Genomic DNA, 23,489 nt, shown 5'->3' with positions numbered 1-23,489 from the left:
GCCAAAAAATCCCTGGTGCACAGATGACCAATACCTCAGAGTGGCCAAGAGTTAGCAGCAAGGGACTCTTTCTTTCCTCTTGTGCAGCAAAACTCTCACCTGCTATCCCAGCAACAGAGAGCAGGTCTGAGATCTCCTCACACAGGGAGGCTTACCACAGCTGAATGTGAACCAGCAAGCACATAAGATGGGATGGAGCACATTGAATACACTGCACTTTCAGCCCATTTCTATTACACCCTGGTTTGGAGAGGGGAAAAAAGAAGAAAAAGAGAGAAGGCCAAGGTGTTCATCACAGCTTTGACCACCATTCCCCAAATCAAGTTTCAAATTATATTGTTTTGGGAACAATTCATCCAAGACACCATCACTGCTGCATTTTAGGTCCACATAAACAATAAAATAGTGTCACTATACAGACACAGGAACTTTTTTTCCTCCTCACACCAGCACCTCTTCAAATTCATCTGACTCCCCATGATTCCCATGAGATATCAGAAGAGCTATACCTCAAGGAGCACCTAACAAAACTCCGGCAGCAGCATTCACAAATGAGTCGACTTGCTCAGCTCTGTTTCACTGCAATCACACAACAAAAGCAGGACTAAAACCCAAATTCTTACCGCCAAGCTTCTTGGTCTGTTATCTGATGAAAGACTCAGCAGATTAAAAACAGACACAGAGCTAGTTCAAGCCCTTGTATTTGAAACTGATCCCATAACAGCCAAGATCCTCTTAGCCAAATTCACCAGGCTCCTTATAGCCTTGGGCACATCTGAAGGGGCCCCCAGGCCCACCACAGCAAACAAGCCAGCCTTGACCTCCACATAGTACAGAGGCTCCCCTAGAGCATTTGTAGCAGAATCTGCTGTAAGATGTCTCAGCTGACCAAAAATAGGAATTCAATCTCGAAAGCATCAGACTTCTGGCCCATGAGATCTTCTGACCCTTCAATGCCCACCTCACACATGAACACTGCAGAGCCTCACTCCCAGCATCAGCTGAACAGCATTTGGCTTCCTCTCACAGAAACTGCTTGCCCTTTTTCTATGGGAATTAAACTGAAAAACCAAGATTACATCTTAAACCCACATTCCACCATTTAACCTGGAGCTTTCTCCATAGCAAGAGAAAGGTATGTTTGTCATAGCACAGCAACAGGGAGATTTGTTGTATAAAGATCATTCAGGGGTTGGCAGCTCAATATCTCTGCTGTCCTCTAAATTAAAAAGGATTTTACTCCTTCAGCCTAAGAATTGCCTTGGTTTCTTCCTTGAATTCTGTTTCTAATCAGACATCTTTTTGGCATGGTCAAGCAACAAAACCAGAGTTCATCTTTGCTGATCCTAGCACAGCAAAAGAATCCCTTGATGTCCCAAAAGATCTGTGGTATATTCACACTATTACACCTGCATTCTAGTACACCCAGCAGCTACTGCAGTTATCTTTCTGAAGGAGCCTCAAAAAGCTTAGTAAGGGCTCTCTAGCAACAGCCAGGCTCTGAACACAGCTCCATTGTGCCCAGGTGAGAGCAATATCCTCCAGGGATGTGCAGCCTGAGCAAGAAGGTGGTGGGGTTTTGCTAAAAACAAAGATCTGCACATTTCCACATAGATCTCCTTGAAGTGAGGGGTATGAGGCACAGGTGAATCCCATGGCCAGGTTCTGGGACAGATTCTCAGCCCTTTCTGGCAAGATTGCCTGAATTGGAAGTGTCTTTATGCTGTTACTTCTGTTATGCTGAGAGAGGCTTCTCTTTCCATAAAGATCAATTGCTTAAATTTCTCATCTACCATCTCCTACGCTCTCCAGTGCAGCCCTAAAATAATCCCAGTGTGGCTGCATTTTGTTGTGTTGATGGTGTTCTGCAGCATGAGAAAAGAGAGTAGGGGGAGTGGGATCATCTAAATGGTGTTATTCCAACTGAAATCAAGCTTTTGTCCCAAAAGACACAGGGAAGGTAAAGTATGAACTTATTTTTACCCTCAGCTCTCATGTAATGGACTGTGATGAAAAATCTAGCTAGAGCACAAACTTCAATCTCTTTCATGGATCATTCTGGGAAGTAACCTTCCCAGGACTGACAAATGCTTCAGTGAGACAAATGGGATGGGAGTCTGCTCCCCAGGAGCTCCCACAGGGCTCAGGCAAAAACAATGATCAGTGTGCCACAAATACACTCACTGATCAGCTAAAGCTGATAAAACAGCTACTACAATGTTTCTACCAAGTCATGCACACGCCAGTCACAGGGACTTCTGTGTCCCAGCAGGCAAAGTCCCAGACTGCCAGACACGAACAGATCTCTCACCACTCCTTCATACCAGCACATCCCTGCTTCAGTGTGAAGGTCCACCCACAAAGGCAGCTCTCACCCAGCCTCCTTACAGGGCTGTAACTGCTGAGACCGTCATTTCTATGCAGCAGCAGGATGCAGGGGCATATGCTACAGGGATCAACCAGCGAGAACAGGAAAGCCTTCCCAGACCTCACATATGGATGATGCAGGACCTTCCTCATGCAGTGCAAAAATGCTGACTGTGGCAGATATGAGGGCAGAAAGTCACACACTTTACCCTGGGAGAGCAAGGGGGAAGTCTTACTTGAATTGCTCTGTCAGCCTTACAGATTGCTTCCATTTCCCCTCAACACCCACACCTCCAGGAGGCCTCAAAAACAAGTACTCTGGCCTAGCATTGGCTTGATAATTTGGAGCTATTTAAAAATATGAATTGTAAAAAATATATATTATGAAGCAATCCTTTGCAGTCTAAAACCCACAGGGTTAACTTCCTGCTGCCTGCTCTCTTCTCTTGCTGCTCAGCCCAGTCTCCTCTTGGAGGCAGGGACTCTGGTTCTTCAGCACTGCCCTGACCCAGGAAGGAGAGCTGTTCATGTCATGAGAGCTACATTCCAGCCCAGCTTCCCTTTTGACTCTCTAGTGCAAACACATGAGTTTGCCTTAAAATGAATCTGAAGTCAAGCATGCAGGTGTCTACAACAATCTCCCCAACAGAGTACAAAATAAATAAAAGAAATTTAAAAAAACAGAATGGACAAAACAGGCAAGGAGAAATTTAAAAAAAGAAAAAAAAAAGGCATGGAAAGAAAGTTAGAAGTAAAGCTGCCTTTGTTCTGCCCTTAACACAAAGTGAGCTGCAAGGTATTTGCATAGAAAGATCCCATTCCTGAGGACTTAAAAACCTTCTCTTCTGTTTCTCTCATGAGACTACCCTGTTTTTCACCCCTGTACCTCCTCCCAGAGGCTCTTTATGTATTTCTCCATCCAACGAGACTGAACAAGAACACCACATTCACCAAGCGAGCCCCCGCCACTAGACATCAACCATGGAGCCTGAAAGGATCGGAGGGGAGATGTTTGTTTCAGCCAAGACTCATTGCCTAGAGGGATTCAAGCAGCTCTTGTTGGAGGAGAAAGGGGGAACCCTGAACAAAGGGATCAGTCAGAGAAGAGGCTCTGGAAGGGAAGAGCCTGGGGCTCAAGGTGATTTCTGCCAGAGGGCTATTTTGTTGATAAGGATTACACAGCTACTCAGTCTGCCAGACATGAGCCTGCAAATGGTAAAGCATTCCCTGTTGGCCCTGTGATAATACCTATGCCATCTAGTTATACAATAAGCCTAAGGTTGTTTTCCTAAACCAGGCAGCTGCTGGCAAAGCTAAAATAAGATACTGTTGTCTCACACTGCCGTAAAGCAGCCTCCTACAATTTCTCTCTCTCTCCTGATACTTTCCTTCTTCCACACAGCTGCAGACGATACTGATGCCATCAATGCAAGATCAGGGCACTCCCAGTCCAAGCAAGGAACAACTTAAAAGAGGTTCAAACTCCAACCACTTTGATCAGGGGAGTGGCTCCACTAGAGCCAAAATAAATGTTTGCTGATAATCCTGTGCCCTCTGTTTGCTTGTATGGCTCCCATTTTATTAGCCTTCCTATGGTAAATTTTACAGCTGGGGTTAGCAGAGTGATAAAATGCACCGATTATATTCTTCACTGTTGCTGGTCTGCTTCTCCCCAGTTTAATGCAGCTTTACCTCGAAAAGAATAAACACTTTGATCCAGGATGCTCTTTTGTCCCTTGCAAACGTTCACCTCCTTCTACTACTTGACGGTGATCAGTTCAGAGAACAACAGCCTGCTCCAGGGTGGGAGGAGAGCAAGTCACAATCAGATTTCCCTACTGAATGCTTGAGATGCTCTTTACTAGAGCACTCAAATCAATGATCCTCCTCAATCACTGCACCACTGACAGCGATTTACCTCTCCCTCCCTGCAATGTTCTGCCTGAGCTCCAACAGGACCCCTCAGATGAAATACAAATAAACGCAGGATCCAGACCGCAGAAACATATTGGCATCCTATGATTTGATTTCTCACACCATCATCACTGAAGCAGAAACTTCAGTGCCTATGCAGTAAGTTTTGATTCAGCCCCAAACACAATACTGTAATTTTCATCTCCTTCTTCTTGATTTATTCAAGTTATGCCCCAGCTATTTCTCATTCTGAAAGCCAAGAGAGAAGCCAGAAGAAGAAAGGGACTTGTTTTGCCTTTATTTTTCCAAGTTCAAACTCCTCAGATTGGAAACTACACTAATCTGCCTCACTTAGCTGGAGACACCTTTGTTCTTTCTACATAAAAATCAAACATGAACCAGTTTATTAACTGTGGCACAGCAAAAGCTGAAGAAGCTGTCAGTAGCTCCCTAGTCCCAACATGGATTTCCTATGGCTTGACAGCAGGCTAAGAAATTACTGTTCAGTCTTTAATGTTGAATTTTATGAATGGAAAATGGTTTTGCCCAGAGCTTGTATTTATTATTCATAGCTTGGTCTGCTCCCTAAAAACACAAAAGCAACATCAAATTCAAGGCCTCCCTGGATTCCTAGAGAACTACAAACCCAGATCAGGAACACACAATATTTTTTTCATTCCTAACTCTTTTGTCAGCATCTCCAAGGGTAAACACATAACAAGAAGCATAAGAGTTCAGAAAAACATTGGTACCTTGTGGATGATGAGTACAAACAAACAGGCCTAGAGCCACTACTACAATGAGCTTTGGTACTGCAATTGCAGAAGGTGGGAAGCAAATAACACTACAGGATTCTTTCACATCCAAGTCACCGCTGCTTGCTCAAACAGTCCTCTTCTATAGTGTTGTCTACAATAGCAAACTGCTCCCACTGGCCAACAAAAAAAAGGCAATATGAACAAAAACCCCAAGAACAGCCAAGCTAAGAAAAAGACTCAAGTAGGCTCTTGGGTATCTCTGGATTTAACCACATCAGAGTATTCCGTAGGGGGAAAAGAAATTTTAGAAAGATCACTCTGTCCAACAGTGGTAATGATTCAGGGAATTTTTTCTGTGTCGGCTTGACTGAAATAAACTCTCTGTGCAGACCTTCATATAACTGATCTCAGCCTCAGTATTGAGAGGTATTTTCTCTGTTAATTTTCTGAGGTTTATCTTCCCCTAAGGATGAAACCCCAAACACAGGTGAAACTGAGCTAACAGACAAATATTAAATTTTGAAGACTTTCTGCTTGAAGTCAGGGTATGCAGCCAGATCAAGCAAAGCACTTTTGTCTGGAAAGAGCAGTGACTAAAGTGGATTAAATGGAGACACAGACTGGGACCACACAGCAGAGAGGACTGGTAAGACAAAGACTCACCACAAGCTGTTTGAAAAGAAACTCCAAACTATAAAGTTGTACCTTGACAATATGGGGACTTCTGCAGTAAAATTGGCTGAAGGAATTCCTGGTTGTGCCAAGACACTGGACTTGCGCTGTAGTTTTCTTTACTTATTTTAGGCTCATAAAATGCTCTGGTTTGGCTCATACCACAAAACCTTCAGCTGGGCTGAAGGATCAAGGTCCCGGGGTACAGCATTGCTCACATCAAAATCACTGTTAAAGTTTCTGCATTGCCCCACCACAGTGCTGCTCAGGAGTCACTACCACACTACCAGGTTTTTCCACCACAGTGATTTCAAGATGTTCTTGCCTCCTCTCCTTCAATAGTAACTACACCCACGGGAAACACCAGAGAATGAGATGAAAGAGAGGAGGATGGGGAACACCGTGAAATACAGATATAAATCCAAAGAACTTGCCAAAGTGGTACATCAGAGGGAAGATTAGAAAGCCAGTCTGCTGTATTGCCTAAGTGATTACATTTTGTACCATCTAGAGAAAATAAAACTCAACACACATGCTGTTACTGGAACGTCTGCAAATTGTTTCCTTAGAGAGAGAAATGCTGCCTGTACCTATAAGGTCCTGCACATCTCTAAGTGCTCTTGAGACCATGTTGAAGCAGCTGATGTGCCTCAGGAAGTGCACCCTGCTTATGAAGGCTTGCTCTAGCTGCACTGGGAGCCATCACAAACACACCATCCACACACAGAATCACTAGATAGGAAGAGACCTTCAAGATCATTGAGTCCAACCCAGCCATAACACCTTAACTAGACCATGGCACTGAGTGCCACATCCAGTCTTTCTTTAAACACATCCAGGGATGGTGACTCCACCACCTCCCTGGCCAGATGATTCCAGTACTTTATCCCCCTTTCTGTAAAAAACTTTTTCCTGATATCTAGCCTATATTTCCCTTGGCACAGCTTAAGACTCTGTCCTCTCATTCTGTCCTTTGCTGCCTGGAGAAAGAGACCAACCCCCACCTGGTTACAGCCACCTTTCAGGAAGTTGTAGAGAGTGGTAAGGTCACCCCTGAGTCTCCTTTTCTCCAGGCTAAACAACCCCAGCTCCCTCAGTTGTTCCTCATATGGCTTGTTTTCCAAGCCCCTCACCAGCCTTGTTGCCTCTGCCTCCTCTCAAGCATCTCAACGTCCTTCCTAAACTGAGGGGACCAGACTGGACACAGCACTTGAGGTGTGGCCTGACCAGTGCTGAGTACAGGGGAAGAATGACCTCCCTGCTGCTGCTGACCACACCATTCCTGATACAGGCCAGAATGCCACTGGCCCTCTTGGCCACCAGGGCACAGCTGGCTCATGTTCAGTCACTGTCACTAGTATCCCCAGGTCCCTTTCCTCCTGGGCACTGTCCAGTCACACCGTTCCCAGCCTATAACACTGCAGGGGGATTTTGCGGCCAAAATTCAGGACTCAGCACTTGGACTCATTAAACTTCATCCTATTGGATTCTGCCCATCCATCCAACTGTTCCAGGCCTCTCTGCAGAGCCATCCTATCTTCCAACAGGTCAACACACACTCTCAGCTTAATGTCCTCTGCAAATTTACTAATGAAAGACTCAATACCCTCATCCATGTCATCAATAAAAATGTCGAACAGAACTGTCCCCAGCACAGACCTCTAAGGAACACCACTGGTGACTGTCCCTAGCTGGATACAGCACCGTTCACCACCACTCTCTGGCCCAACCATCCAGCCAGGTCTTAACCCAGCAAAGAGTGCTCCTGTCCAAGCTGTGGGCTGCCAGCTGGCTGGGCCTCAGACCCTGGCCATCCTGTAGGTGCTGCTTGATGACACCCAATATAAACTGCTCCATTACCTTGCAGGGTACTGAGGTCAAGTTAACTGGCCTAGAATTACCAGGATCCTCCTTCCCACCCTTTTTGTGGATGGCCGTCACTTTGGCCAGTTTCCCGTCGTCCAGAACCTCACCAGTGAGCCAAGATTGTGGATAGACGATGGAGAGCAGCTTTGCAAGCTCATCTGCCAGCTCCCTCCTCACCCTAGGGTGGATCCCATCTGGGCCCATAGATTTATGAACACCCAAGGGGCTCAGCAGTTCTCTGACTGCCTCCTCCTGGATAACAGGGGGACCATTCTGCTACCTGACACCATCTACCAACCCAAGAGGACAGTTGTCCTGAGGACAAGCCATCTTCCCTCTAAAGAGTAAGGCAAGGAAGGTGTTAAGCACCTTCTCCTTCTCATTGCAGTTACTAAGTTTCCGCTTGGATCCAGTAGAGAACAAAGGTTGGTCTTACCCTTCCTTTTACCATTAATATGTTTGTAAAAACATTTTTTATTATCCTTTACAAAAGTTGCCAAATTAAGTTCAAACTGAGCTTTGGCCTCCCTATTTTTTTTCCTACATGCCTAGCAACCCCCTTAAATACTTCCTGAGAAACCTGACCCTCCTTCCAAAGATGATACATCCTCTTTTTATTCTTAAGTTCCTTCGAAATCTCGTTGCCCATCCAGGCTGGACATCTGCCTCATTGACTCATCTTTCGGCACGCGGGGACAGTCTGTTCCTGTGCCCTCAAGATCTCTGTTTTGAAGCACACCCACCTTTCCTGGACTCCTTTGTTTTTAAGGGCTGCTTCCCAAGGAACTCTCTGAATAAGTCTTCTAAATAGAACAAAGTCTGCCCTCTGGAAGTCCAATGTAAAAGTCTTATTGATGTTCCTCCTGATTTCACCAAATAGCAAGAACTCTACAATTTCATGATCACTGTGCCCCGAGTGGCCTCCAACCACCACATCTCCCACCAGCCCATCTCTATTTGCAAACAACAGATCTAACATAGTCCCTCCTCTGGTGGGCTCACTCACCAGCTGCAACAAAAAGTTGTCCTCCTCCACACTCTTAACAATTTCCTGAACTGCCTCTTTTCTGCTGTATTAAGTTCCCAGCAGATGTCAGGCAGGTTAAAGTCACCTACAAGAACAAGGGCTGGTGATCCTGAAACATTCTCTAGCTGCTTATAGAATAAATTGTCCATCTCATCTTCCTGGCTGGGTGGACAATAACAGACTCCCAGTAGGATGTCAGCCTTGTTGGCCTTCCTCTTAATTCTTACCCATAGGCATTCAACCTCATCATCATTAGTTTCACTACCCATGGCATCAAAAGCCTCAGAAATATAAAGGGCCACCGCTCCACCTTTTCTCCCTTTCCTGTCTCTTCTAAAGAGCCTGTAGCCATCCAGTGCAGCGCGCCAGCTATGTCACTCATTCCACCATGTTTCCGTGATGGCAACAATATCATAGCTTTGCTATTGCACCACGGCTTCCAGCTCCTCTTGTGTCACAGCAGAGCAGAGCACTGAGGCCCCTGGAGCTGTGTTCATGCCTGTGACATCTCAGCTGCACACTCCCTTCCCCTCCCTTGCACCCACACGAGGTTCATTCTGCTCTGCTGCACACCTGCTCACAAACCACACCAGCAGAAAGCTGCTTGCCTCTCCCTTAGGCTTTTTTCTTGGACTGGCTCTGCAAGGGTCATAGAAGTTCTGTAGCCAAGAGTGGGGAAACAAGGTGGGAGGTTAATAGATGCCTAAACTGCTGTGGGACTGCTGCTCACATGCAGGGCAGTCCTGAATCCTGCTCAGCTACATGGACACTCAAATGCAACAGCAAAGGTAATTTTTTGAACCCAGTCCTCTAGGCAAACCTAAGTGCTCTCCAAAGTTGAGACCCTGTTCTACTGGCATCTCTAAGGGCACCTTTTTCCACAGCACCCCAAGCTACAGTTCTTCAGTCCCAGGCAAGCCCTAGCTGTCCAGCTGATCCCCTCCCCATCTCGAGGAGGAGCCGAGCTATGCCATCCTCACCTCATCCTGGCTGAGGGGGTATTTGCAGCAGTACCCAGTGCAGTCCCAGCCAGGCTGCCTGCCCATATCCATGCTGCCTTGTGCAGCAGCCCAGATCCTGTGCTAATACTGATCACATGCCAAGAGGATGGGACAATGGCTACCCCCTTAAACCAGGAAAATCCGGCCTGTTCTAAGGAGAAATCTTTACAAGAGTGCCACAGAGAAGGTGATTTCACTTCAAAGTACCTTCCCCCCCCCCCCCTTTAATTAACATGAAATTTAAATATCAGCATTTGGACAATTGATCTGATCTTACCAAAGAGGATCTGTCATCCCCACCCCACTGTGAATAAAACATTTTATATTCTGAGCCCCCATCCCCAGGAGAAGAGGTGAGATCAGGGCTTCTTTTCATCCAATGCAACGAAAAACCCAAACCAAACAAACAAAACCAAAATAAAACAAAACAACAACAACAAAATAGGTATTTGCATGAAGTGGAAAAATCCTGTTTGGGCCAGCCTTTGCACACAAAGACCGTTCGTGGCTGCTGCACTGACCAGGCCTAAAGCTGCAGCTTATTTTTCCCTTTGCAGCCCTGCAGCGTCCATCACTTGGCGAGAAATCCGTGTGTGGGACTCCGTGGCTGCAGCTGGTAGCGAGTAGGTGTGGGACACGTCAGTGGGGACCTGGGACACCCCTCCCTGCCAGGGCCAGCCAGGAGGTGGCACTGTTAAACTGCTGAGCCTTCTCACTACGCTGGAGTTTTGTCGGGTTGGGTTTTTTCCGCTCCTACCTCCCCCCAGTAATCTATTTTCCTGCCTTGAGGATGGCGATACATCATAGCAAAAACTTGTCTGGAAAAAAAAAAAAAAATAGGAGCTCGTTAAACAGGCGATGGCTTTGTGATTTCACGACTAGTTCCCTCTCGCATAAAGGGCTGGCCGGCGGAGAGGAAGAGGTTTACTCGGTGTAAGGTGATGTTATACAACTTTCTCCCTCTAGCAAGTGCCGGAACTGTTCTGGTTTAACCCTCTGACACCTTGACCCAGCCCATTCAAAGTCCCTTTTTTAATTTCTTTTAAGCGGCCTACACCCTTAACGCACAGCAATGCAGAACACCTACCGAGCCCTGACCCGGCAGGCAAACAACAAAAGCTCTTTATCTCGAGGGACGCCTTATCGCCCAACTCCCGCTCCCTGAGCAAACAGCAGCGGTGGCCGGGGACAGCCAGGCTCCTCTGCCCAGTGCCCGGGCTGCTGGACACTGCAGCAGCACTGACCTGCCCCCCTCAGCAGTCTGGACCACGATTTGCTGAGCTGGGGGTACAGTCTTTCCTCATAAGGCTCAACAAGTCTCTAATCCCCAGGGAGGAGGCAGCGATGCCGCAAGGTTTTCCAGAATGTGTCGGCACTTTCATGTCCCAGCAAGGCCCCGGGGGAGCATGGCTTGTTCACTGAAGGGAGGTGATTGAACAAGCTGCTGCAGTTCACAGCAGTGCTTTGACTCTCTGTGAATTTCTAATAAAGTTCCAAGTGGGAAAAACATTGTCAAAACATCCTGAAATTACCTCCACTCACACTTTGATAAGGCAGACACCAGCTTTCCTCATAGACACCCCCTCCTCATCAGCAACACTCACTAAAGAGCAAAGCCCCATCATCCAGGAATTAATAATATTCCTGCAACTATTTCATCATCTGTTTCCAAGAGAAAGAGGAGAATGAGAATGTATATGCTGGATTTTTACTTCTCAAACTTGTTTAGCAGCAGTGGAAGCAACAGGTGGGAAGTAACCAGCCAGCCATGACCTGCTAGCTCTCCCTAAGCTGCATCTGGCCGTGGTTGGAAGGAAATCAGTGGTCAGAGGCTCAGCATGGGAACTGCTCACCTACACCATTTCTACTTTCAGGGCTTCAGAGAGTTCACAAATGAGTGCTGCTCCCTTGAGTAAGGAGGTCCTCACCTGCTCACCCTGCCTTTTTCAAGTAACAGCCCAGATGAGTCATAGCAAAGATTGCAGTGTCTGTGTCTTTTTTTAGTGAGTTGTAAGTTCTCATGGCCACTTTTTTCCTCCCTGAAACTTGTCCCTTCTATACCACAACTGCAGAAACTACCAGTAAATATGGCTTTGTGAGCCTGGTACTCTGCCACAGCAGTGCCCCAGTTGCTGGCTAGACAGGCCACAGGTTCTTCTTGCCACACAAGTACTATACACCTCACCTTTCCTGAATGTCACACGTCACACACAGATGGAAGAGCCAACCTGTGTACGTGCAGACAGCTCAACACTTCTCAGAAATACTCCCTCTGTTGTAGGCACTCAGACAAGCCTGTGCCCACTCTGCTTTCCACTAAGGCCATCAGAAGGATGATGCTGAGCTGGTGGTACCAGAGAAAATAATTTTCCAAGAACTCCTGCGATTCATTATAGAAACTACCCACAAGCACTGATTTTTCTGGAAACCAAGCCAATTGCCAGCTTTCCTGAGGGCCTGGCAGCCTCTCCTCTCCCACTGAGAGAGCTCACACCTGGCCTCCTGATACAGAAAAGACCATCATGAAACACAGATGGGGCTGCAGTGCCTCAGCTGCAAAAGCACTGACAGGACCAGCATTGAAGAGTAGCCCACTGCCTGCTTTGAAGGGCTCTTTAAACAGTGGTGACAAGGACCAAGCCAGAAGCCTTAGAAATTGCCCCACTGGGACCTTACTTGTCAGAGGAAATCTAGTGTCATACACCAACACAGTCTAAGTGCTTTGAAAATAGAAAGTTTCCAGTTAGACAATCATCTTGATTTTTATCAAAGCCACTTTTCTAGGATTTTACTACATGAGGAGATATTTATCACTGAAGTGTTAATGGCTTAAATATCATTTGTATCCATAGTAAGAGATTATTTCAGCCTACATTGACAAGACAAAATTTTCTTCTCAGAACGAGAGTAACAGTAACCCCAGCACAGTACTACAGTTACCCCTTCTGACCTCTGCAGCCAGCCAAAAATGTAGGGAGTGGTAGGCTTCCATTACAAGCAGATTTGGTGGCTGAATGGGGTGTTCCCTCCATTCCTTGCAAAGAATGCACAAATTCCTTTTTTCTACTCCCCCCCAATGATGAACACAGGAGAGATCAAACAGGCAATGTATTTGCTCACATTCTCATGTCACCTTTTGAAATTCATTTAAACTCTGTTTGAAAGCCTCTTCAAACTTTGACAGTGGCCCTGGCTACTCCTGCTGCAGGACTCAAGGACACTGCCAGTTGTGGGCCACTGACCCTTTCTGTGCCAGAAATTACTGCCCTGCAGAGTGGACAGTTGAGCACAGCATATATATTGCTCCCAAGGCACCTCCAGTAACAGGCTGGTGTGCTAGCAAGCCTGACAATACCAGGCATTAACAGATCTGCTCAGTTCCTGCAGCAGATACACAGCCCCTTCATTAAGAGCTTCAGTTGCCAACATAAGAGTCAGCAGATTTTGTTTTACTGAGAATCACCCTCAGATCACTGGCTCTTACATCCTCACAACCCCTGTCTGCAGCTAAGCTTCTCCCTCAGGCCACCACAACCACCTCTGCTATCCCAGTGCAAGCTGATGCTACTGAGGGCAAAAGAAAAAGAAGGGAAAGAAAAAGAAGGGAAAGACAGAGACAGGCAAAAAAAGGAAAAAGAGGGGGAAAGGAGGCAGGAGGAAGAGGGAAAGGAATCATTGTCAGGGGAAATGAAGGATACTGGGTTTGTGTCTCCTTAGGCAGCTCACTTCATAGTCGGGAAGGAGGAATAGAGGAAAGGGAAGAGCTGGAAAGTGTGTTCAGTAGCAGCTAGCCGTTAGGACAAACTTCCTCAATCATTACAAGAACACCATAATTTTTCCTTCCTCAATCCTTTCACACTTGAAAAGTCAATAGCCATCTGAAGCTCCTGCTGCCCATCATTTGTGAGGGAGGAGTTCCAGTATTTCCACCTTCAAGGTAACATTTGGGGCCTTAACTCTTTCCTACTTCTAAGGGGACTAAAAGTCCACTAAAGGGGAGCAGTGTGTGAAGATTCTCCCTCCACTACTAGTTTCAGTGAGGTTTAGTCTGTTTGCAGTTTGACCTCAGTCTATTCACGTCTGCAGCAGCCCTTGCTGAAATCAATAGAAAAGATCCCCAATTAAGGTGAGAATAAAATTCCTTCTCTTTCCAAGCAGCCTTGAAATATTTCTTTCTGTTCTTTAACACTGCTGCATCCTTCATGCAAGGAGAGGGCTGAAATAGCGCCTTCTACTCACTTTCACCAAAGTGAAAATCGGGGAGGATAAGACTGATCTGAAAATTGTACTCCAATCTGTGTTGCCCCAAATAAGGCCAAGAGATGTTTTCAAGAAGTTTAATTCTGTCTTCTTTTGTTGGGATTTTAAGGCTGGTCATAAAGGTATCATTACTAAATCGGGTTCCTGGTTTTTTACAGGGTAGATGCTTGTGGCCTGAAAAATACTTGATCTTTTCCCACGAAGGGGAGAAATTAGGTTTGCTTCCTTCAGGTATGGGATAGGATTTGCCCCCCTGCCGCCCCTGCTCTAGGAATACAAACTAAACCTGGCCTTATCTGGCTTTGCAGAGATCAAGATGTTTTCAAGGCTGAGTACCACGTGCTATCATGACTTTTGTGAAAACGAAGAGTACTGAATGCTTAGGAAAGCAATGCTCCTAAATACTCCTAAACACTTGTGCTCTAAAAGTACTTACTACATTTGTTTCTTCATTATCATGATGCCTTTTAGGCTGGTCAAAACATGTGTGTTAAGATATAATAATAAAGACTTGTTTAGTGCATTCTAACAAAAAAAGGGAACTCCCTCTTCTTTTTTTCCTACATTACAGTACTTTTAAAAAATCTTAATCATGCTTGCTTTCACATTGCACTAACAGCTGACTCAGAAGACCCTGAACTATTTTGTTTGTTGACTGGGCTCAGTAAAGGAAAAAACAAACAGCTATAATATAAAGAGTCTGTTAGATACTCAGATCACTCTCATTTTTGCCAGTGTTGCTAATAAAAGCACAAAAGTGATAGGCCCAGGAATAGTTCCTTAAGTAATGTTCAATATTCCAGGGCCTGAAATCCATGACAGAGTAATTATTATCTCTGTTTTGTTTCCCAGGGAAGCTAAGGCCAGTAGCACAGCTGGGAATCTCCTACACTGCCAGACTGCCAGCCCAGCATCCCCAATAGAAACTGTCCCCTTCCTGTCTAGGACATGCCTCTGGATCCTCAAGCAAGAGGCAGCCTCAGGAGGAAGCAAGGAGCCAGCCCATGACTCACCTGCTCCCAGACTGGTTTCAGCCATCTCTCTCCTCCAGCAGGGAGGGAGAGGGGCTCTGCCAGCTCCCCACCCGCACAGGCTGGGGCAGTGCGAGACCTCAAAGCTTTGTGAGTGCACAGGGCTGGCTCGGCTGCAGCCGGGGTCAGCCACAGGCACGGTGTGAGGGGCTGTGCCAGCACACAGCGGTGCCTTTCCCAAGCCCTGCTGAAGCGGACAGCACCAGGTGTGCTGCCCAACCAGACCGGGCGCGGTTCTCGCCCATTACAGCCAGTCACCAGGATCCTTCACCTTGAGTCAGCCGCTGGCAGGGCTCCCGGAGAGGCAGTCTGCTTTGCATCTTCCATCCCGGGGCAGCCCTGGCAGTTGGGAGAGGATGAGCACGCAGCGCTACACCTCTGTTCTAGGACAGCATTACAAATCCTTTTGGCTAGTCTACACTTCTATAGGAGGGAATAAACAGTGTCTAGAAGCCATTGAACCAAAACAGGGCTTAAACTGCTGGGATAAACATTCACCAGTCCATATGAACACACTGCTGTGAGCTGACAACCGGTTTTTATCTGGTTAGTACTGTGCTCTTCAATTAATTACAGACCAGCATGTCCATACCATGGTTTCTCTGTGATTTAGTCAAGTCAGTTTTCCAAAACACTTTTAACGAACCCAGTCACAACCAAATATGTAGAAACATATTTCATGATCAGGGACAGCAGAGTACAGTCAAGACTCTCAGGCACACAGTGCACATAAACCCTTCCAAATGCATTACAGAAACTCACTGCTTACACTACTCATGCCCACCCCAACCCTCTTGCAGGGGCTGCCTGCACTCCCCAGTGTTGCTGGGGGAAAGGGGTACATGCCTGGGTCTTATTTGCCTTGTGTTAGAAAGGGTAACATTAAGTCTAAACTGCTGAGGAAGGTTTGTATTCAGCCCCCAGCCTGCAAAAGGAAGGTAACAAACAGCTGAGGAGCAGTAGCATCTTAAACAGCTGCAGCTGTTTCCCCAGTGAACGTGATTCAGAGCCACAGTGTTCAAGAGCTGAAGCTCAGAACATAGCAACGATTCTTGCAAAATATTTTGCTTCTTGTCTTTTTTTTTTTTTTTTTTTTTTTTTTTTTTTTTTTTTCTTCTCCCCCACACAGCTTTTTAACCTCTTGGTGCCTATACTGAGTTCCTCCCAAAAATAGGTTTCAGAGTGGAACATACTTGCCACTTGATCCATAGCTTGCTAAATTTAGCCAAACACAGACTGCCTGTATAAGATGGGTCTCTTGAAATGTCAGTAGCCACAAGTAAAGTTGCCAATGTCATCCAGGAAGTGGGAGACCACGGCAGTTATAATTTTTACTTAAAATAATAATAAAAAGAAACTTTCATACTCTGTGGAGATGCAACCATAAATTTGATTCCAAAAAGTAGAGAGAGTAAAGAAAAGACAGACTTCAACAAAGCAGCACTTGAGCCAGAAGAAAACCTTTGTTTTAACATATGTAGAAGAGCTTAACTCTTTGTATTCGACTAGACTCACTAAAAGCTGAAAAAGAGAGCAACCCATCTCAACGGGCTTTTGGCATTACAGAGTTAAAGTAGAAAGCACACTGATAGTCTAGAGGAAGGAAGGACTTGGAAGGAAAAGAATACACCAACATAATACACAATTCCACCTTTTTAAGTTATTAAATGTTTGATGTCAACCTCTAACTTTATAAATACATGAGTTCTGAAAAAATGTCAAATACCCAACTGGTCCTTCATTCAACAAGGCACTGTGATCTACAAAAACAGTTTTCCCAGGAGTAACATGGAAAACTTAGCAGGGGTGACACCACAGGCTGCTAAAGAGCCTTTCTTTTGCAGTCCCCAGGCAGTTTTTCTGCCTATGCTCCTTGCTGCATCAAAAAGAGCCAAGTTCTGACACTCAGCATCAGCCTAACTATAATATTCCCACAGTAGCTTAAAAAAAAAAAAAAAAAAAAAGAGAATATATATATAACTAAAAGGACAGTTATCTATGAACTTAAGCCCATGTTTAAAGAATTAAAAATAAACAATATACTTCTTTAAAAATTATCTGGCAACAGTACCTTTAGAACCAGAGAAACTCCTGTAGATGGAGTGTCAGATTAGTTTATCTCTCTGTAAAGGAGAAGGCAGGAACCTGAAGTAGGAATAATGCTTCCAGCCTCTTCTTCTCTCACTTCCATCCTTCCTAAAGGGAAAGTAAGAGCTGCTAGTGAGGTCAAGTCAGTCAGGAGTCAGACCTTAAGGCAACCAAGTTCTGAATGAACTCCCTCAGCTCTGTTTGCAAATTCCTCCCTGCATCCACAGACAACCCTACCTAGGCTCTGTTAGGTCTTACAGTTTAGAAACTACCCCAATTGTAAATAAGCCCCTCTGTATCAGCCTGTAACTCTGGTCATCTGCTACACGTTCAGAAACATGAACCACTTGCTGCAGCACGGCTCAGTTCAGGAGAAATCTGAACATGGGTGCAATGACTTCTTAGTACACAAAATCATCATGATTCTCCCCAAAGTATATAGAAAAGCTAAGCAAAAGCAGAGCTCAGCTGGCCCAGGGCAGCTGAGGTTCCCATCCCAGGATGTACAAACAAGGGCCTAAAACCTGGAGGAGATTAGGAAGCGTGTCTGAATGTGGGGCTCTGAGATCAGGCTGGGGTATGGGTACACCCAGGCTCAAGAACTGTCTTGTTGTGTTGGCAGAAGTGATGTCTCTTATGTCAGCCAGTAAAATGTGATATTGCACTCTCTTGGCACACAGAGACCCTAGCCTTTAAGATGTCTTCGGGGAATAACCTGTTGCATCTCAAATTTAGCTTACTGTCTGGGCGACATAGAGCTATTTTCAAGATGAAGGTGCCTGAACTTATCCTCCCAAAGACCAAGGCAAAGGAATGAGAGATTAACTGTGAAAAATGTATGCATATGGAGAAATAGAGCTGTTATTCAATATCATGCAACATTTTCCCATTTGAAGAGCTGCCTGACTCTTCAGATAGATAAGCTTCTGGCTGCGATGAGATAGTTGTGGGAAGGGATAAAGCAGGGTTGCAGACAGCTGTGGGACAAGAAAGTGTTCATCATGTAACCAGTGGTAGAGATGCTGCAGTGTTTTGTCATCAGTATTTTGCAGAACTCTCCATAAACTGTTGACCTTTTTGCCCAAAGTCACAGGTGATTATCTTCATATCCAATATAAATTTGTAAGATGTGGGTGTCACCGATACTGAGACGGCGTAACTTGCATCCTTTTTGGCATTCAGTGATCAGTAAAATAATCCTAACTATGTGCAGAGCATGATTATGGCAGGAAAAAGGGGGAAATGCATGATTAAAACTGGTAGGTGGAGCCAACATCAAAATTGTGCTGATTCATCTTCCCTATATTTTATATTTTAAATTTAAGCTCTTTTCCTCCCTCTGCTAAATATCTCTAGGGTCAACTGAAGATCCAGCAGGTATATAGTTTCACAGTTCCCAAGGCAGCAACATAAAAACATTCACCTTTTTTTTTTCAGCTTACTTAGAACTTTTGGAGTTCTAATGACTGTGGCACAAATCAGAAAACTCAACAGAATTCCTTGGAGATGTTCACCAGCATAAAAGCTGCAAGCTAAAAAGGAAGCAGGGCCTTTACTCCTAAATAATTCTTATTTAATTCTAATATCTAGCAATCAGTTGGATGAAAATCTCTCTTTGTTTAACATTCAACAGCTGCTGTTCTATTAATGCCTCCATAAACTACTAATCTGGGTTCCCCAAGGAAGACCTCTAGCAAGAAAACTCTGAAAGAAATATCAGATCTTAAAAACTGTGGGTCTTTTTTCTTTAAGAGATGGCAGGGAGGGATGGACCAGAGCATTCAGAACTTTCCAAAGTTTTCAGAGGCTTTGCACAGTTGCACACTCTCTTCAGTTTCAGAGTTCCTGGCTGGCAGCTTCCACTTTACACAGCCAACTGCAGCTACAAGGCTGTGCAGGTGCATAAACCCCCAGGCAGCATGAGGAGGTCAAGCCCAGAAGGGAAATGCAGGACATAGTCTGAACAGATACTTCAGATTTGTACACCTGCAAACTTCCAATCATAAGGAACACACCTGAAGCATCATACTGGGCCAGAGCTCCTCTGGGTGCTAATAGCTTCAGAACCTGAGGCAGAGCCTTTGACCGCAAAGGTTCTTCCTGTTTGTTGTGTAAATGTCACTGTCTGTTAAGAAGAGATACAACTGCCCAAGCCATGGCAGCATCATTCAGGTTACACTACTGTCTTGGCCAGCAGTGGGGTGAAACAACCATCATTTAGTCCAGTGCAAATGTTATTCTCATTAAGCTTGTGCCAAGTGATTTGCTAGTTCAGCTAATCTGAATTGGCTGTGGGTACCCGAATGCCAAATAAGCACTTTCCCCTCTTTAATTATAGTCTTCATGTTTCATGATTTAGGTTGCTCCTGTCATTGTTTGCAAGGAGGATGGGGTTGCATAACAGTGTGTAACACGATACAGCTGCAGACGGGGCTGCTCAACCAGCACAAGCCCAAATAGAGAACAGCTTCTTCAGTTAACCAGCAGCTGAACAACAGCAGGGAAATCTCACCCAGCCCTTTTCCACTGGTAGGGGAAAGGGAAGGTCTGTGGGCTGTCCCTTTAGTCTGTTTATGTCCAGCTCATTACAGCTATCAGCGTATCAGTGAGATTTAATATAATTCTCTCTAGTGAGTTCTGCCTAGAAGAAAAACCCAAACTCGTTCTGTGTGGAGAGTTGTTTTTGGTGAGAGTTTTACCATCTTTATTTGAAGAAAATGGGAAAGTCACCCCAATAATTTCACTTTTCATTCATCAAGTGTCAAAGCTAGTAGGTCTCTCTCAGGCAAAAATCCAGCCTGTGTCAACAGGACTGTTGGATTTGTTTTGTTTTGTACAAGGCCTGTAGGATCCAGTCCAGCAACTCTTCAGCCATCATATGTTTGGGCCCAGGATTAGTCCTAACTTGACCAGATCTTTGTACTTCTGAGGGAAATTCTGTGGGAAGGAGGGACAGTATTACTTTACACTTTTCTGTGGCCTACAGGAGGATCTGAGATCAGAGCCTGGGACCAAATTTTTTCCTTGCATTCTTCAACGTAGTCCCTCTGAAGTCACTGTGACCAGATAAGCTATGGAGCATAGCACAGCCTTATGTGGATGCTTGGACAGACTGACTTATTTTTAGCTCAAAGCTCTACCTTAAGGGTTGTCTGTTTTAACAATCCAGAATAGCCCTTGCTGGTACCTGAGAAAATAAATTATTTTAAAATCATACAACCACTTTAGAGTTTTGCAGATGCATGTGGATGTTCATGTTAGTTTCTAAGGCATCTTGCATCCCAGTGCTTTAACAAAGAAAGCTACAGATGTTGCCATTTTAAAATCAGTGCAATTTCTGAGGTAAAAACTACACTGCAACTTAGTGGTTGCACTGTTCTACCCAAAATAGAAATTTTAAGTATGTTCACTGTGATTCTGGAACATGAGGTGTAGGATTTGTCAAATGAAATGAACAGCTGCACATGCTCTTTGCTGTACAGACACAGACTGAGGAATTTAGGAGCTGATGAGTGCTACTAGATATAGAAAGACCACCTGAAAACCCCATGGGTGCAAATGCTCAGCAACAGAGATGTGACCTAGAAATCCTTTTCACACATGGCTCCTAGTTCACTGTGTTGCACTGACCTATAATGGCAGCTTAGGAAAAGCAACCCGTGTAACAGAGCAGTTTTTTAACTTGGTGCATGCCCAAACCTGATCCAAGCACATCCCATAGCACTTTGGCTACCGAGTGCAGATTGCTATTAAACAGACTGCTGCCTACATTAGTCAGGAACATTGCTTACTAAGTATGTTCAGACTTCTGGTTGTCTTGCACCAGCCTATTATCTGATCTTAAAGAGCTACCCGGCATTCCCCTGCTGGTGACGGCTTTGCAGATGGCTACGTGTCAGAACTGCAGCCATCTGCAGATCAGGTTGGTCTGCAGCTCATCATTCGCAGTTCAGGCAGCGAGAGAGGAGATGGAGAGCACAACAAAAGCATCCAAAACACGGCCAGCTAAACATGACTTCTATGCCAGTTCAATTTCCTTGGGACTTTCCCAGCATTCTTACCCCAACTGTTCGCAGCAGTGTTAAGATTCACGATTTCTTTTTCTGGCTCAGGCATCCTAAGAGTTTTTCAGCCTGGCTGCAAAACTATATAAACAAGGATGAAATTCTGGCCCATGTAAATCATGGCAAAACTCCCATTCATTTGAATGAAGCCAGGTTTTCTCCCCACCATCACCCCCCCACCACCACCACCACCCCTTTCCAAAATGTACGAACCCAGATTTTAAATATATTTTATAAATAGAGCACTAAAATTGTACTTTCCAGGCTGAATAGAAAAGGGAATATCAAAGACTGTAGCCTTGCTGTTTTCATTAAACTTTCACTGAGGCTGATTAACTGTGGTGGAACAACTGTTGTGATCCTGTGTTCTCACTGAGATTGTTATCAAAATTAGCAAAAGTAGTTAAGTCAAAGGAGAGAGAATGCTGTGAACAAAGTCAGGCCCCAACTCCAGGAACTTTCTTCCGAGTGTTCTCAGAGATCCTGTTTGTGTGCTTAACTGCAATTCATCTTTCATTCTCCCCTGTTGCTTATGGACTCCAGTCCTCAGTAGGATGCTAGATTCTTTGGCAAAGAGATGCAGGCTGTGTCGGTACCATTCTTCAAACTTCACTGATCATTAACTCATCTGCAAAATTCCTTCCAGATATCTTACTGCTGCCCCAGTGTTGCTCCAATCAGCATACCTCCAGGCAGTCTTAAAGATTTTGGTTCTGGGGAAAGAAACAGGACTCCACAACACTCAGTGAGCACCAGGCTTTTCAGAGAGAAGCCCTGTGTTGATTCAGGGAATGCTCCCAAGGGAACAACATGCTGTACCTTGCCCACTGATAAGCAGCAGCAAGCCATTCAGCAGGGAACTGCATGGTCCCACTTCCCAAGAAATGTAATCCCAACAAGGCAGTCAGGGCACTGATAATTTTCTCCAAACAGAGCAGACATCACTACCAGGTCTGGTAGTGAGCGAGCAGAGGTTGACAGTATGTGTCTTCATTACGACAGAAAAACTTTTCACAAACAGCTGCCTGAACTCTCTCCAGCTGTTTGGGCAAGTCCAGAGCAGTGTCTTTCTGACCAGGCCTCCTGTGGTCTGCAGAAAGTTGATGGAGATCGAGCTAGAACAGCTATGCTGTTGCTATTCTTTGTCCATCCTCTAAATCACTCTAAAGCTGTTAGGAAAGGCACATACTTCCCTAACAGGAATCAAAGTAGGATGGAATATGGCAGAAGCAAGGAGCAAATTATGAGGTTTGCACCGAGTGCAGGGAAGAGGTGCATTAAACCATGAATAGTAGTGAAGAGATCTCAAGACGCTTTCTCTCCAGAGATTTGCCCCATGCTATAAAAACACTGGGTAAAGTTCTGAGCTAAGCAGGTTTCTTTCACTGAATGCACAAAACTCGTGCTGTCCTGAGGCTCGCAGGGACCGGCAGCCATTAGAGGGCAGCAGGTATCTAACACATGCATTGATGGATCCTTTTCGATACAGGATGTCCCAGCCTGCGGAGCTCACTGGGCAAAACAAGACGAAAGGTATTTACTTTAAAAAAAAAAATCTCCTTAAAGAAGCACTGTCAGCCAAGCACCTTGCCACAGGCAATACAGCCACATGCCATCCTATGCCAGGAATAAAAGTGTTGTAATGTCTCATCCTGAATGAGCCATCCACCATCCTACCCAGCTATTATCCTGGAGATATAAGAAAGAATTGCATTTCTGGCAAACATCCTGATTTAACAGCTGAATGAAAGTCTGGAGTGAAATATTCATCCCATGGGCTGCCCTCCTCTTCCAGTAATGAAAATAGAATGGGAAGGAAGAGGAAAGCCCCAAAACAGAAGGGATTAAATATTTGAGCTGGGATACTTGTGAGTTGAGCTGAGATACTTGTGACTCGGACATTATCTGTTTCGCAAGGAGCAATAAAAGCTGACCCTGCCACATCGGTACAATCCTCATTGCCTTGTGCCACCTGGTCCTCAGGTGAGTGGCCTGGCCACTGCAGGCAGGGTGTGCTCAGCAGACTCTGCCAGCAGAGCATCCCGATAGCGAGCAGCAGCATCTGCCTGGGGAGGAGAGGCAGGCTCTGTCCCTTGCCGAGCACTCTTCAGCATGAGGCGCAGTTTCACTGGCAGCTCCTCTCCATCCCACTGATCCAAAGGTGAAGCCTCTCAGCAAGCGTATGGCACAGAGTGGAAATAAAACTGGCCTGGCAACCCAGCAGCCACCCAACTCCCATCACTAAGAACAACTCACTCATCTGCTCACATTGCCAGCACTGAGGCAGCAAGGGCTTAAGCCCAAACCAGAGACTTGAAGCACAACATGATGCCAGTGATTTCAAGTGACAGACACACCCAGAGAGCTCCTCGGCGGCGGACTGACTCCAGCAGCCAGCCACGCACAGGCACAAAATGTCCGCAGGCCCCTGGGGAGGCCCC

Source organism: Zosterops lateralis, assembly GCF_965231275.1.
Source record: "Zosterops lateralis genome assembly, chromosome: 1".
Taxonomy (NCBI): Eukaryota; Metazoa; Chordata; class Aves; order Passeriformes; family Zosteropidae; genus Zosterops; species Zosterops lateralis.
The sequence above is the reverse complement of the archived record's forward strand: the minus strand, read 5'-3'. Positions refer to the sequence as shown.